General features: G+C 41.2%; 1 pseudogene; it reads right to left on the reverse strand.

Annotated features, from left to right (window-relative positions):
* Positions 1-9,856: 9,856 nt before the first annotated feature.
* LOC144243262 (small nucleolar RNA U3) lies at positions 9,857-10,026 on the reverse strand (annotated as a pseudogene).
* Positions 10,027-11,524: the final 1,498 nt, after the last annotated feature.

Consider the following 11,524-nt stretch of genomic DNA (forward strand, 5'->3'; position numbering starts at 1 on the left):
CCCCCCCCCCCCCCCCCGCCGGGGCAGTTCCACAGCACATGCAGGGTGAAGGGCCACTGCCGAGTAGGTCTTCTCTGGAGCCCCCCACAGCCCCACGGCCTCATGGACTCTGTACAGATTTAGGAAGAGAAGTTGGGCTTGATGTGAGGAGTCCTCTGGTTGTCAGCGGGGAAGACTTGGTGCTAGCCCTGGCTTGGTGGCTAATGCATGGGCTTTTTGGTAAGCCCTCTGCCCCTGGGCATCCGTTTCCTCATCTGTCAGATGGCCTAAATGACAAAGGAGTCATCTGATCCAATGTCACAGTGAGAATGAATGTGCCTGGAAAGAGTCACCCCAAATACCCACAAGCCGTTTTCTTTCTTTTTTAAATTATTTTTAAAGTAAGCTCTAGGCCCAACGTGGGGCCGCACAAGCAGCTTTCTGTCGCTCCTCCTTCAGGAAGGGGAGTATATTCCTTTCTGGGTAACAAAATGCCATGGACTGCAGGGCAAACAACAGAAATTTACTGCCTCCTGGTGCTGGAGGCTGGATGTCCAAGACCAAGGTGTCAGTAGGGCTTCCTCTGAGGGAGGGGTCTGTCCCAGGCCTCTCTCCTTGGCCTGTAGATGGCCGTCTTCTCCGGTGCCTTCACATCATCTTCCCTCAATAGGTGTCTGTCTCAGTGTTCAACTCTCTCCCTTTTATAAGGACCACAGACACACCAAATTAGGGCCCACCCTAATGATCCCATTTTCACTTGATTACTCTTGTAAAAACCTTATCTCCAAACACCATCATCCTCTGAGGTACCGGGGACTGGGATTTTATGTAGCAGTTTTAGGTAACACAAGTCCGGCCATCTCAGGGACCGAGAGGGCGCAGCTAGAACAATAAACCAAAACCGGTGTGGGGGGGCGGAGACCAGGCTCAGCTCCCACCCCCCAGCAGCCCTCCACATGCACCCCTACCTTGTGCCCCCTCGCCTGGGGACTGATCTGCCTTCCTGCTCATGGGGTGCGTGACTGTGGCAGAAGGAAAGGGGACAGAGTGTGTGGCCCATGTCCAGGGAGCACGAGGCACATTGCCATCCCTGTGGGCGCCACTCCCTGAGCAGAGCCCTTGCACAGTGTAGGGGTCTTTGGGGGGGAACATAAGAGAGGGGAAAGGGGTCTGTATAGTGATGTCTTTCATTTGCAAAGCCAGGTGAGATGCTGGGGGCTTGGCAAGCTCCCCTCCTGCCTTCATGTGGGTTGGGGAGAGGGGCAGAAGCAGGAATCCTGGGCGTCATGTAACATTCAGGCCAGGTGGGGTCCAGGGCCTTGTTCCTATAAATGACAAGTACACCGGTCACCTCCCTCCCTCCCTTCGCTGGCTGTGCCCAGGGAGTCACGAGGCAGAGGGTAGGGGTGTGGGGGGTGGAGGCCTGCTGCTGGCCAGGTGCGCATCCATGTTTATGAAGGGTGAATCCTTGGGAAATGGCTAGACGCTGAGCATGCCGGGCGACCTGTGTGGGTCAGCTGCACCATTCCTGGCCAGCCACCGGAAGGAGGAGATTCCGGAATGTGAGCCCAAACAGTGGTACCCTGATTTGTAGTGTTTGGTATAAATACTCTCACCATGGCTGCTTTTAAGCTACCGACAGGAAGTCATTGGGCTCACTTTGACGCAGCACCCTTGGTATTAAAAAGAAACTGGGGCCCAGGGGTGTAATAGCCTAATTCATGTAGCAAGGTAATTAGGGGCTCAGCCGGATGGTGTTGCCAGACTGTGTTAGAGTGTGTCTGTTGATACGGGGTCCCACTGACAATGGGCCCTCTGTGACAGTGGGGTCAGGGAAGTAGGGGTGGACTGGCCGTCCAGAGGGGTGGCTGTGGGGGCTCTGCTGCCCAGCCCGGGCCAGTAATAACACTCAACAGCAGAGAGTACCTTAGGGTTTGCCAAGTGCCTTTTCCCCTATTATCCATAAATTTCCATAGCAACCCAATATATTAACCCATAATATATGGATATTTTGTTTTCCATATGAGGAAACTGAGGCTCAGAGGGAGTGATCATATGATTTCTAGGTCATGTGACTAGTAGGCGGCTGTGCATTCACCCAAACCTAGGTGTTCTGGGATGGTCCCAGTTCCTCCTACCCCCCCAGGATGCCAAGGCCGTGATGCCTTCCCATTAATGCAGCCTCTCCAGGGGCCCAACAGCCCGCTGTCTACAGGGGGCTTAGGGCCAGGCCCCAGTGGGAGCCCCTGTGCCTTTCACTCTGGTATCAGCCTAGAACAGCCGGTCCCTCTATAACTGCCTGCTGTGGGGTGAGTGACCACTGGGCAATGGCCAGAGGGCTGACTTTCACCCTTTACTCCTCCCTAAGGACGGTGCCCTTTGGCGCCTGGGTGCTGCCCGTGCCCATCCCATCTGTGTTCTTCTTGCCCAGGACTGGGGCTCCCAGTATGCTGCACCTGAGGCCTTTGCAGCGTCCTCCCCAGCCCCCAGCCTCAGCCTCTCCACACCCCACTTCCCACCACACACAACACCCCAGGCCTTTCTTCCAAGGCCTTGCCTGGGACATGTGAGGAAGATGTTCATGTGTGTGAGTCTGTGGGTATATTGTGGTACCTTTGTTGGAACAAGTTCTAAGTTCTCTTCCTGATCCAGGGCAAAATACCGATGGAAATCTCAGCCCCAGCCCCATCTGACTCTCTCGGACCAGGCCCAGCATGCTGAAGGGGACTGAAACTTGTTTGGGAGTGAGATAGACCAATGGAGAGGAAAAGAAAGTCACTGAGACAGGGGCGCCTGGGGGGCTCAGTCAGTTGAGTGTCTGACTCTTGATTTTGGCTCAGGTCATGAACCCTGAGGGTTGTAGGATCAAGCCCCACATCAGGCTGCACACTGAGCATGGTGCCTATTTAAGATTCTCTCTCTCTGCCTCTCCCTCCCTCCCTCTGTCTCTCTCCCCTGCTTGTGTGCTCTCTCTCTCAAAAATAGTTTTTGAAAATATTAAAGAAAAGCACTGAGGAAGAGAGACACCAAGATGCCATGTATTAGACAAATCATGGAAAGGAGATAACTAATTGATATGTGCCAGGCACTGTGCAGAGTCCTTATAATGGCCTTCTGAGTGATCCTCATCTGAGAATTGAGGAAGCGGAGGCTCAGAGAGGTTAAGTGCTTGGCCCAAGATCACACATCCAATGAGTTTGATTCAAATCCATTGTGTCTGTTCTCACCCATAACACTACAGGGCATTCTGGTTAAGGAGTGGGAGCCCAGAGTGAGTGACACAAGGAGACTGAAAGGTGAGAGAGTGAGAGATAGAGGCTGGGTGTTCAACCTAGCACCCTTATGTCACGGAGGGAGTGGGTAGCTTGTGGGGCCCCAGTGGAGAAGCAGTGCATTGTACCAAGGGAAAGAGCACCCGATGAGGAGTCAGGACAGCCTTTGCTTGTGGTGTTGGCTTGGGAAAATCACCAACCTTTCTGGGCCTTGGTTCTTCATCTGCAAAAGAAAATTAAAAATTCTGCCCTCTTTGCCTCTCAGGGTGGTCTTGACAGTAATGAAAAGTAAAGGATGTCAAGGGGATTGTGGGAAGATGGCCGAGTAGGAGACACCAGGAATCTGTCTTCTGACTTAGAAAACTACTGCACTGGGGGGCAGGGTCTGTGTGATGGACTATTTTGGAATTCTAGAGTCTGTTGAAGGCTTGAAACTTCCAAGAGAAGACTTGGAAAGTAAATTGTGGCTAATTTTGGTCAGTTTCAGCTCTAACACAGTAGTGGCTACCTGTTGTGTCCCTCACCCCTCAGGACCCTTGGGTGACAGATGTGCACAGTTCCTGGAGCAGGCTGTAGATGGCTGGCTGGAGCTAGGGTGGGCTAAATGGACCTTACCCTTCAAATAACAGGGATCTCTGTTCTGATTGCTAATTGCTGCTACTGATCACAGAGGTGCAGGCAAAAAGTGTTATACCTTCACCGTTGTTACAAGTCCCGCCCTCTATGGCTAAAGTGACTTCTAGGGCATTTTAAAGGGCTAGCACACTTCTCTTCCACCGCTCCTCCTCCTCCTCCTCCTCCTCCTCCTCTTCTTCTTCTTCTCCTTCTCATCTTTTTGGGAGACAGGAATTAAAAATCATGGCATTCAAGGACAACTTTATATACAGGGAAAATTAGAAAATGACCATACGACACCTGGGAAATTCTAAAAAAAGATCAGAGAAGATGTTAAGTTTATACCTGAGGCTGATCCTCAGCACAGGGACAGACTACAATAATTAAAGTACAGAGCAAAACAATAACAAAAGCCAGCAAACTCGGGGGTGGGAAATCTGATTTCCAGATTTGCCACATTATCTGTTTTAAATGCCCAGTGTTCAACAACAACAACAAAAATCACAAGGCATACAAACAAACAGGAAAGTATGGTCCCTTCAAAGGGAAAAATAAATCAATAGGAACTGTCCCTAAAAAAAAAAAAAAGACTTGATGGTAAATATACCAAACAAATGCTTTAAAGTAATTAGTCTTAAAGATGCTCAAAGAGCTCAAAGAGCTAAAAGAAATGTGGAGCAAGTGAAGAAAATGATGTATAAATGAAGTGCAAATATAAATAAAGAGATATAAAAAAAACCTAAAAAGAAACCAAAAGAAAATTATGGACCTGAAAGTTACAATAATTAAAATGAATAATTCACCAGAGAGAATCAAAAGTAGATTTAAACAGGCAGAATAATCACTGAACTTGAAGGGAGAACAATGGAAATTATTTAGTTTGAGGAACAGAAAGTAAAAAGATTAAAGAATGGTAAACACTGTTTTTTTAAAAAATATTTTTTAATGTTTATTTTTGAGAGAGACAGAACATGAGCAGGGAAGGGGCAGAAAGAGAGGGAGACACAGAATCTGAAGCGGGCTCCAGGCTCCAAGCTGTCAGCACAGAGCCCAACACCGGGCTCAAACTCATGAACCGTGAGATCACGACCTGATTTAAGTCAGATGCTTAACTGACTGAGCCACCCAGGTGCCTGGAAAAGTAAACACCCTTAAGGAGTCTGTGGTACATCATCAAGCAGAGCAACATATGCATTGTGGGAATCCCGTAAGGAGAGGAGAGAGAGGGGGGCACAGAAAATATTTAAAGAAATGATGGATGAAAACTTTCCAAATTTGATGAAAGACATAAATATAAACATCCAAGATCAATGAATTCCAAGTAAGATGAACTCAAAGAGACCCATACTGAGATACATTATAGACAAACTTTCAAAAGACAAAGAGAGAATCTTAAAAGCAGCAAGAAAGAAGCCAATTGCTACATACAAGGGCTCTTTAATAAGATTATCAGCAATTTCTCATCAGAAAATTTGGAGGCCAGAGGCAGTGGGCTAATATATTCAAAGTGCTACAGGGAAAAAAAAGAAAAAAGAAAACCTTGTTAACCAAGAATCCTGCACCTTATAAGACTGTCCTTCAAAATTGAGGGAGAGATTAAGACATCCCAGATGAGCAAACGCTGAGGGAATTCATAACCACTAGACCTGCACTGCAAGAAAGCTCAAGGAAACCTTGCAAGGTGAAATGAAAGGCCACTAGACAGTAACTCAGAGCCAGACATCTCAATAGATGTAAATACATTGACAGTTATAAAAACTGTCATTATTGTAACACTGGTTTGTAAGTGCACTTTTTGTTTTCTACTTGATTTAAGAGACTAATGTATTTAAAAGAATGATTAGTTTGTAGGGATGAGCACTGGGTGTTATATGTAAACCAACTTGAGAATAAACTATTTAAGAAAAAAAAAACCCGAATGATTAGTTTGTATTTTGGGACACACAGCAAATAAAAGATGTAATTGAGAACATCAGAAACTGAAAGGTGGGGAAAGAGCTGTAAAGGAGCAGAGTTTTTATTGTTATTGAAGTTATGCTGATATAAATTCAAATTAGAGTGTTACAACTTTAGGATGTTAAATGTAATCCCTAGGATAGCCACAAAGAAAATAGCTATAGAATATACACAAAAGGAAATGAGAAAGGAATTTAAACATTTCATTACAAAAAATCAACTAGATACAAAAGAAGACAGTAGTACAGGAAATGAAGGATAAAAAAATCTATAAAGCATATAGAAAAATAGCAAAAGGACAGAAGAAATCCCTTCATATCAGTAATTGCTTTAACTGTGAGTTGATTAAACTCACCAACCAAAAGACAGAGATTTGCAGAATGGATAAAAATCCCCACATGATCCAATTATATGCTGTCTACAAGAGACTCACTTTACATCCAGAGACACAAACAGCTTGAAAGTGAAAGGACGGAAAATGATATTCTATACAAATAGTAACCAAAAGTGAGGCAAGGGTGGCTATACTATTATCAGATAAAATGAACTTCAAATCACAGAAGTGTACAAGCAACAAGGACATTATATATTAATGAAAGTGTTTTTGTTTGTATTTGAGAGAGAGAGAAAGAGTGCGAGCAGGAAAGGGACCCAGAGAGAGAGGGAGAGACAGACTCCAAAGCAGGCTCCAGGCTTCCGTTGTCAGCACAGAGCCCGACCTGGGGCTTGAACTCACGAACTGCAATGATATGACCTGAGCCAAGGTCAGATGCTCAACTGACTGAGCCACTCAGGTGCCCGTTAATAAAAGTTTTATTACAGTAAGAAGATATAACAGTTATAAACATCTACGCACCTAATGACAGATCATCAAAATATATGAAGCAAACTGACAGGATTGAAGTGAGAAACACACAGGTACACACAAATAGTTGGAGACTTCAAAACCTTACTCACAATAATAGAACAACCAGACAGAAGACAAGTAAGGAAACAGAGGACTTAACACAATGAAACACTACCTTTAACAGACAAATACAGTATACTTTACCCAGTGACAGCATACACATTCTTCTCAAGTGCACATGGGACATTTTCCAGGATAGGTAATATGTTAAGAATACAAATTAAGTCTCAATAGATTTTAAAAGATAGATGTTATACAAAGTATCTTTTCTGACCACAGTGAGATGAAGTTAGAATCAATAACAGAGAGAAAACTGGAAATCAAAGAATAAATCACAAGGGAAATTAGTAAACGAGTAGAGATGAATGAAAACAAAAAGACAATGCACCAAAACTTATGGGACATAGCAAAAGAAATGCTAAGGGGGAAATTTATAGACATAAATACTCACATTAAAAAAATAAATCAACAGATCAACAACCTAACTCTACAACTTAAGGAGCTAGAAAAAGAAGAATAAACTAAATCCAAAGTGCAGAAGGAAAGAAATAATAAAGATTAGATCAGAAATAAACAAAATAGAGAAGAGAAAAACAATAGAGAAAATCAATAAAACCAAAAGTTGATTTTTTGAAAAAGCCAACAAAAATTGACAAAATTTTAGCTAGGTGGACTAAGAAAAAAGAGAGAAGACTCAAATTCCTAAAATTAGAAATTAAAATATGGGTTACCAGAGAGTACAATGAACAATTGCACACCAATATTGGATAGTCTAAATGAAATGGAAAAAGTACTAGAAGCACAAAGCCTACCAAGACTAAATCACAAAGAAATAGAAAATCTGAATATATCTATAACTAGTAAGGAGATTGAACCAGTAATAAAAAATTTCCTGACAAAGAAAAGCCTGTACCCAATGGCTTTGCTAGTGCAGTCTACCAAACATGTAAAGAACTAATACCAATCCTTCTCAAACTTTTTTAAAAAATTAAAGAGGAAGAAACACTGTAACTCATTCTGTGAGCCCAGCATTAGCATGAAACCAAAGCCGCAGAAAGACAGTACAAGAAAACTATAGGATATCATTTATGAACATGTAAACATCCTCAAAAAAATGCAAGCAAGTCAAATTCAACAACATATTAAAATGATTATACATCATGGACAAGTGGGACTTGTTCATGGAATTCAAGGATAGCCCAACATACAATAATCAATCAATGTAATACAGCACATTAAGAGAATGAAGGAGAAAAACCTACCTGATTATTTCAATTGATGCAGAAAAGACACTTAACAAAATTTAACCTGTTTTATGATAAAAACACCAAGAAAACCCCAGGAATACAAGGAAACTAGCTCAGCATAATAAAAACCATACATGAAAACCCTCCAGTAAGCATTGTATTCAACTCTGAAAGACTGAAAGCCTTTCCTCTAAGATTGGGAGCAATACAAGAATGCCGGCTTTCAATACTGCTGTTCAACATAGTATTGCAAATTCTAGCCAGAGCAATTCGGTAAGAAAAAGAATAAAACCCATCCAAATTGGAAAAGAAGTAAAATTATCTCTGTTTGCAGATTATATGATCTTATTTGTAGAACACCCTAAAGATTCCAAAAAAACCACTGTGAGAAATAATACATGAATTTAGCAAAGTAACAGAATACAAATTCAACTTGCAAAAATAAATTGGGGGCACGTAGCTGACTCAGTCGATGGGGCATGCAACTCTTGATCTTAGGGTCATGAGTTCAAGCCCCACCTTGGGTGAGGAGTCTACTTTCAAAAATGTGTTTCTTCCTTTCTTCGTTTTTTTTTTTTTTTTAATATGTTTCTATCCATTAACAAGGAACAGCCTGGAAAAGGAAATCACAAAAATATTCCATTTACAACAGCATCAGAAAAAAAAACTTAACAAAGGAGGTGAAAGACATGTACAACTAAAACTACAAAACATTGCTGAAAAATTAAAGAAGATAGAGATATAGACAAAGAAGATATAGATAAATTAAGATAAGAACACATCCCATGTTTATGGATTGGAAGACTTAATAATATTAAAATGTTGATACCACCCAAAGTGATCTACAGATTCAATGCAATCTTTATCAAAGTTCCAATTTTTTTTTTTGGTAGAAATAAAATTCATATGCAAAACCCAGGGACCCTGAATAGTTAAAACAATCTAGAAAGAGAAGAATAAAATGGGAGGACTCACATATCCTGATTTCAGAAGTTACTGCAAAGCTCCAGTGTAAACTACATTATCCAAGCAGTGTGGTATTGGCATAAAGACGGACATATAAACTGGTGGAATAGAATATAGAGCCCAGAAATAAACCACTGAATATATGATCAACTTATTTTTGTTAAAGATACCAAGACCATTCAATAGGGAAAGGGCAGTCTTTTCAACAAATGGTGCTGTGAGAACCAGATATCCACAGCAAAATAATCGAGTCCAAATAATGCCATGTACAAAAATTAACTCAAAATGCACCAAAGACCTAAGTGTAACGCCTAAAGACTATTAGAAGGAAACATAGGACAAATGTTTCAGGACTCTGGATTTGGCAAAGATGTCTTAGATATGACAACAAAGGCATAGATCAAAAGAAAAAAAATGGACAGTTGGAATTAATGAAAATTAAACATTTTATGCACCAAAAGACACCATCAACAGAGTAAAAAGGTAGCCCACAGAATGGAAGAAAATATTTGCAAATCATATATATGATAAGGGATTGCTATCTAGAATATCTAGAGAATTCCTAAAACTCAACAATAACAGAAAAAAAAAACCAACCCTGATTCAAAGAAAGGAAAAGGACATGGATAGTTTCTCCAAAGAAGATATACAAATGGCCAATGAGCCCATGAAAAGATGTTCAATTGCCCTAATAATTAGGGACATTCAAATCAAAACTGTAATGAGATATCACCTCACACCCATTAGGATAGCTACTAGAAAAAAAAAATTTAAAAAGAAAGAAAAAGAAAAGAACATATTTCAAGGATGCAGAGAAGTTGGGACTCTTGGGTACTTGGCGGGAATGTGAAATGGTATGGCCACTGACTGTGGAAGAGAGTATAGCAGTTCCTCCAAAAATTAAAAATCAAATTACCATATGATCCAGCAATTCCACCTCTGGGTATACACCCAAAATAATTGGTGGCAGGGTCTGGAAGAGGTTATTCTTTCTGCCTCCTCCCCATGGTTTTGGGTACTGTACATGTTCAGAGAATCTTCTCTAGTAAAAAACTATAGAAATGACCCCTGAAAGTAGAGTCTTTGGAAGAGATATTTCGTATACCCATGTTGATAGTAGCATTATTCACAACAGCTAAAACGTGAAAGCAACCCATGTATCCATCAGCAGATGAAAGGATTACCAAAATATGGTATATATACACAGTGAATATTATTCAGCTTTAAAAAGGAAGGAGATACTGTGATATGCCACAACATGGATAAACTTTGTAGTCATTATGCTAAGTAAAATAAGCCAGTCACAAAAAGACAAGTATTGTATGATTTCACTTATATGAGACAGTTAGAGCTGCCAAAATCATAGAGAGGGTGGAATAGTGGTTGCCAGGGGCTTGAGAAAATGGAGAGTTAGTGTTTAATGCGTATTAGGGTTTCAGTTTTACAAGATAAAAGGAGGTATGGAGATGGATGGTCATAAGTACATTATGATTGTATTTACTACCACTGAACTGTACACTTAAAAATGGTTAAGATGGTTCAATTTTGTATTATGTGTATTTTATTGTAGTAAAAATATTTTTTAAAAAAGGATGCAATCATACAATTTCTTACCCAGTAAAATATACTGACATCTACCATCTGCTAGGCACTGGGAAGAAGAATAAGCAATTCAGACACCATCCCAGTTCCTCATGGGGCTTCCAATTTAGAGGCTATTACAATAGAGAGGGGTAAGTGCTAAGCTTTGGTGGCAATGGGAATCAAAGGAGAAGCACTTGACCCAGTTTATGATATCAGGAAACTCTTCCCGGTGCAAGTGGGAGTGAGGTGAGACAGGACAACAGTTAAGAATTGGTTATGCTAAGAATTTGGATTGGGAGAGAGGGAGAAAACAGTATGTTAAGATTCAGTTGTGTAAAGAAACACTTTTTTTAATTTGCCTGAAGCATGCGTTGGTCAAATTTTAAAGTTGTCTGTGAGCTCTAATATTTAGATTTTATGTCCTAAGAACTACTTGTCTAACGTGATGTGGAGATTATTTTTTCCTATGTTTTCTTCTAGAATTTTACAGATTTAGCTCTATGATTTGTTTCAAATTAACTTTTTTATATGGTGTAAGATGTATGTTGAGGTCCTTCCTTCCTTTCTTCATCACCCCCCATTTTTTTGCCTCCCTCCCTGTCTCCCTTTCTCCTCAGCCTCCCACCTCAATATCCAATTGTTCAGCACAATTTGTTGAAAAGACTTTGCTTTTTCCAATGAATTACCTTGTTACCTTTGTCAGAATCAGTTGATCATATGTTGTGTGTATTTCTGGACTCTTCTATTCCACTGATCTATATGTCTATGCTTACCCCACATTGGGGTATGTGACAACTTTGTAGGAAGTCTTGAAATCAAGTAGTGTAACTACAACTTCCTTCCCCCTCTCCATTCTCAATCTTTTGCATTTCTTTTAGAGTTAGATAATTAATTTCTCCAAAAAAATGTACTGTACTTTCTGCTAGGTATGTATTGGGAATCTATAGATAATTTTGGGGACAATTAACATCTTAACAGTATTGAATATTCTGATCCAC

Source organism: Crocuta crocuta, unplaced genomic scaffold (genome assembly GCF_008692635.1).
Source record: "Crocuta crocuta isolate KB4526 unplaced genomic scaffold, BGI_CrCroc_1.0 scaffold271, whole genome shotgun sequence".
In the NCBI taxonomy this organism is placed as follows: domain Eukaryota; kingdom Metazoa; phylum Chordata; class Mammalia; order Carnivora; family Hyaenidae; genus Crocuta; species Crocuta crocuta.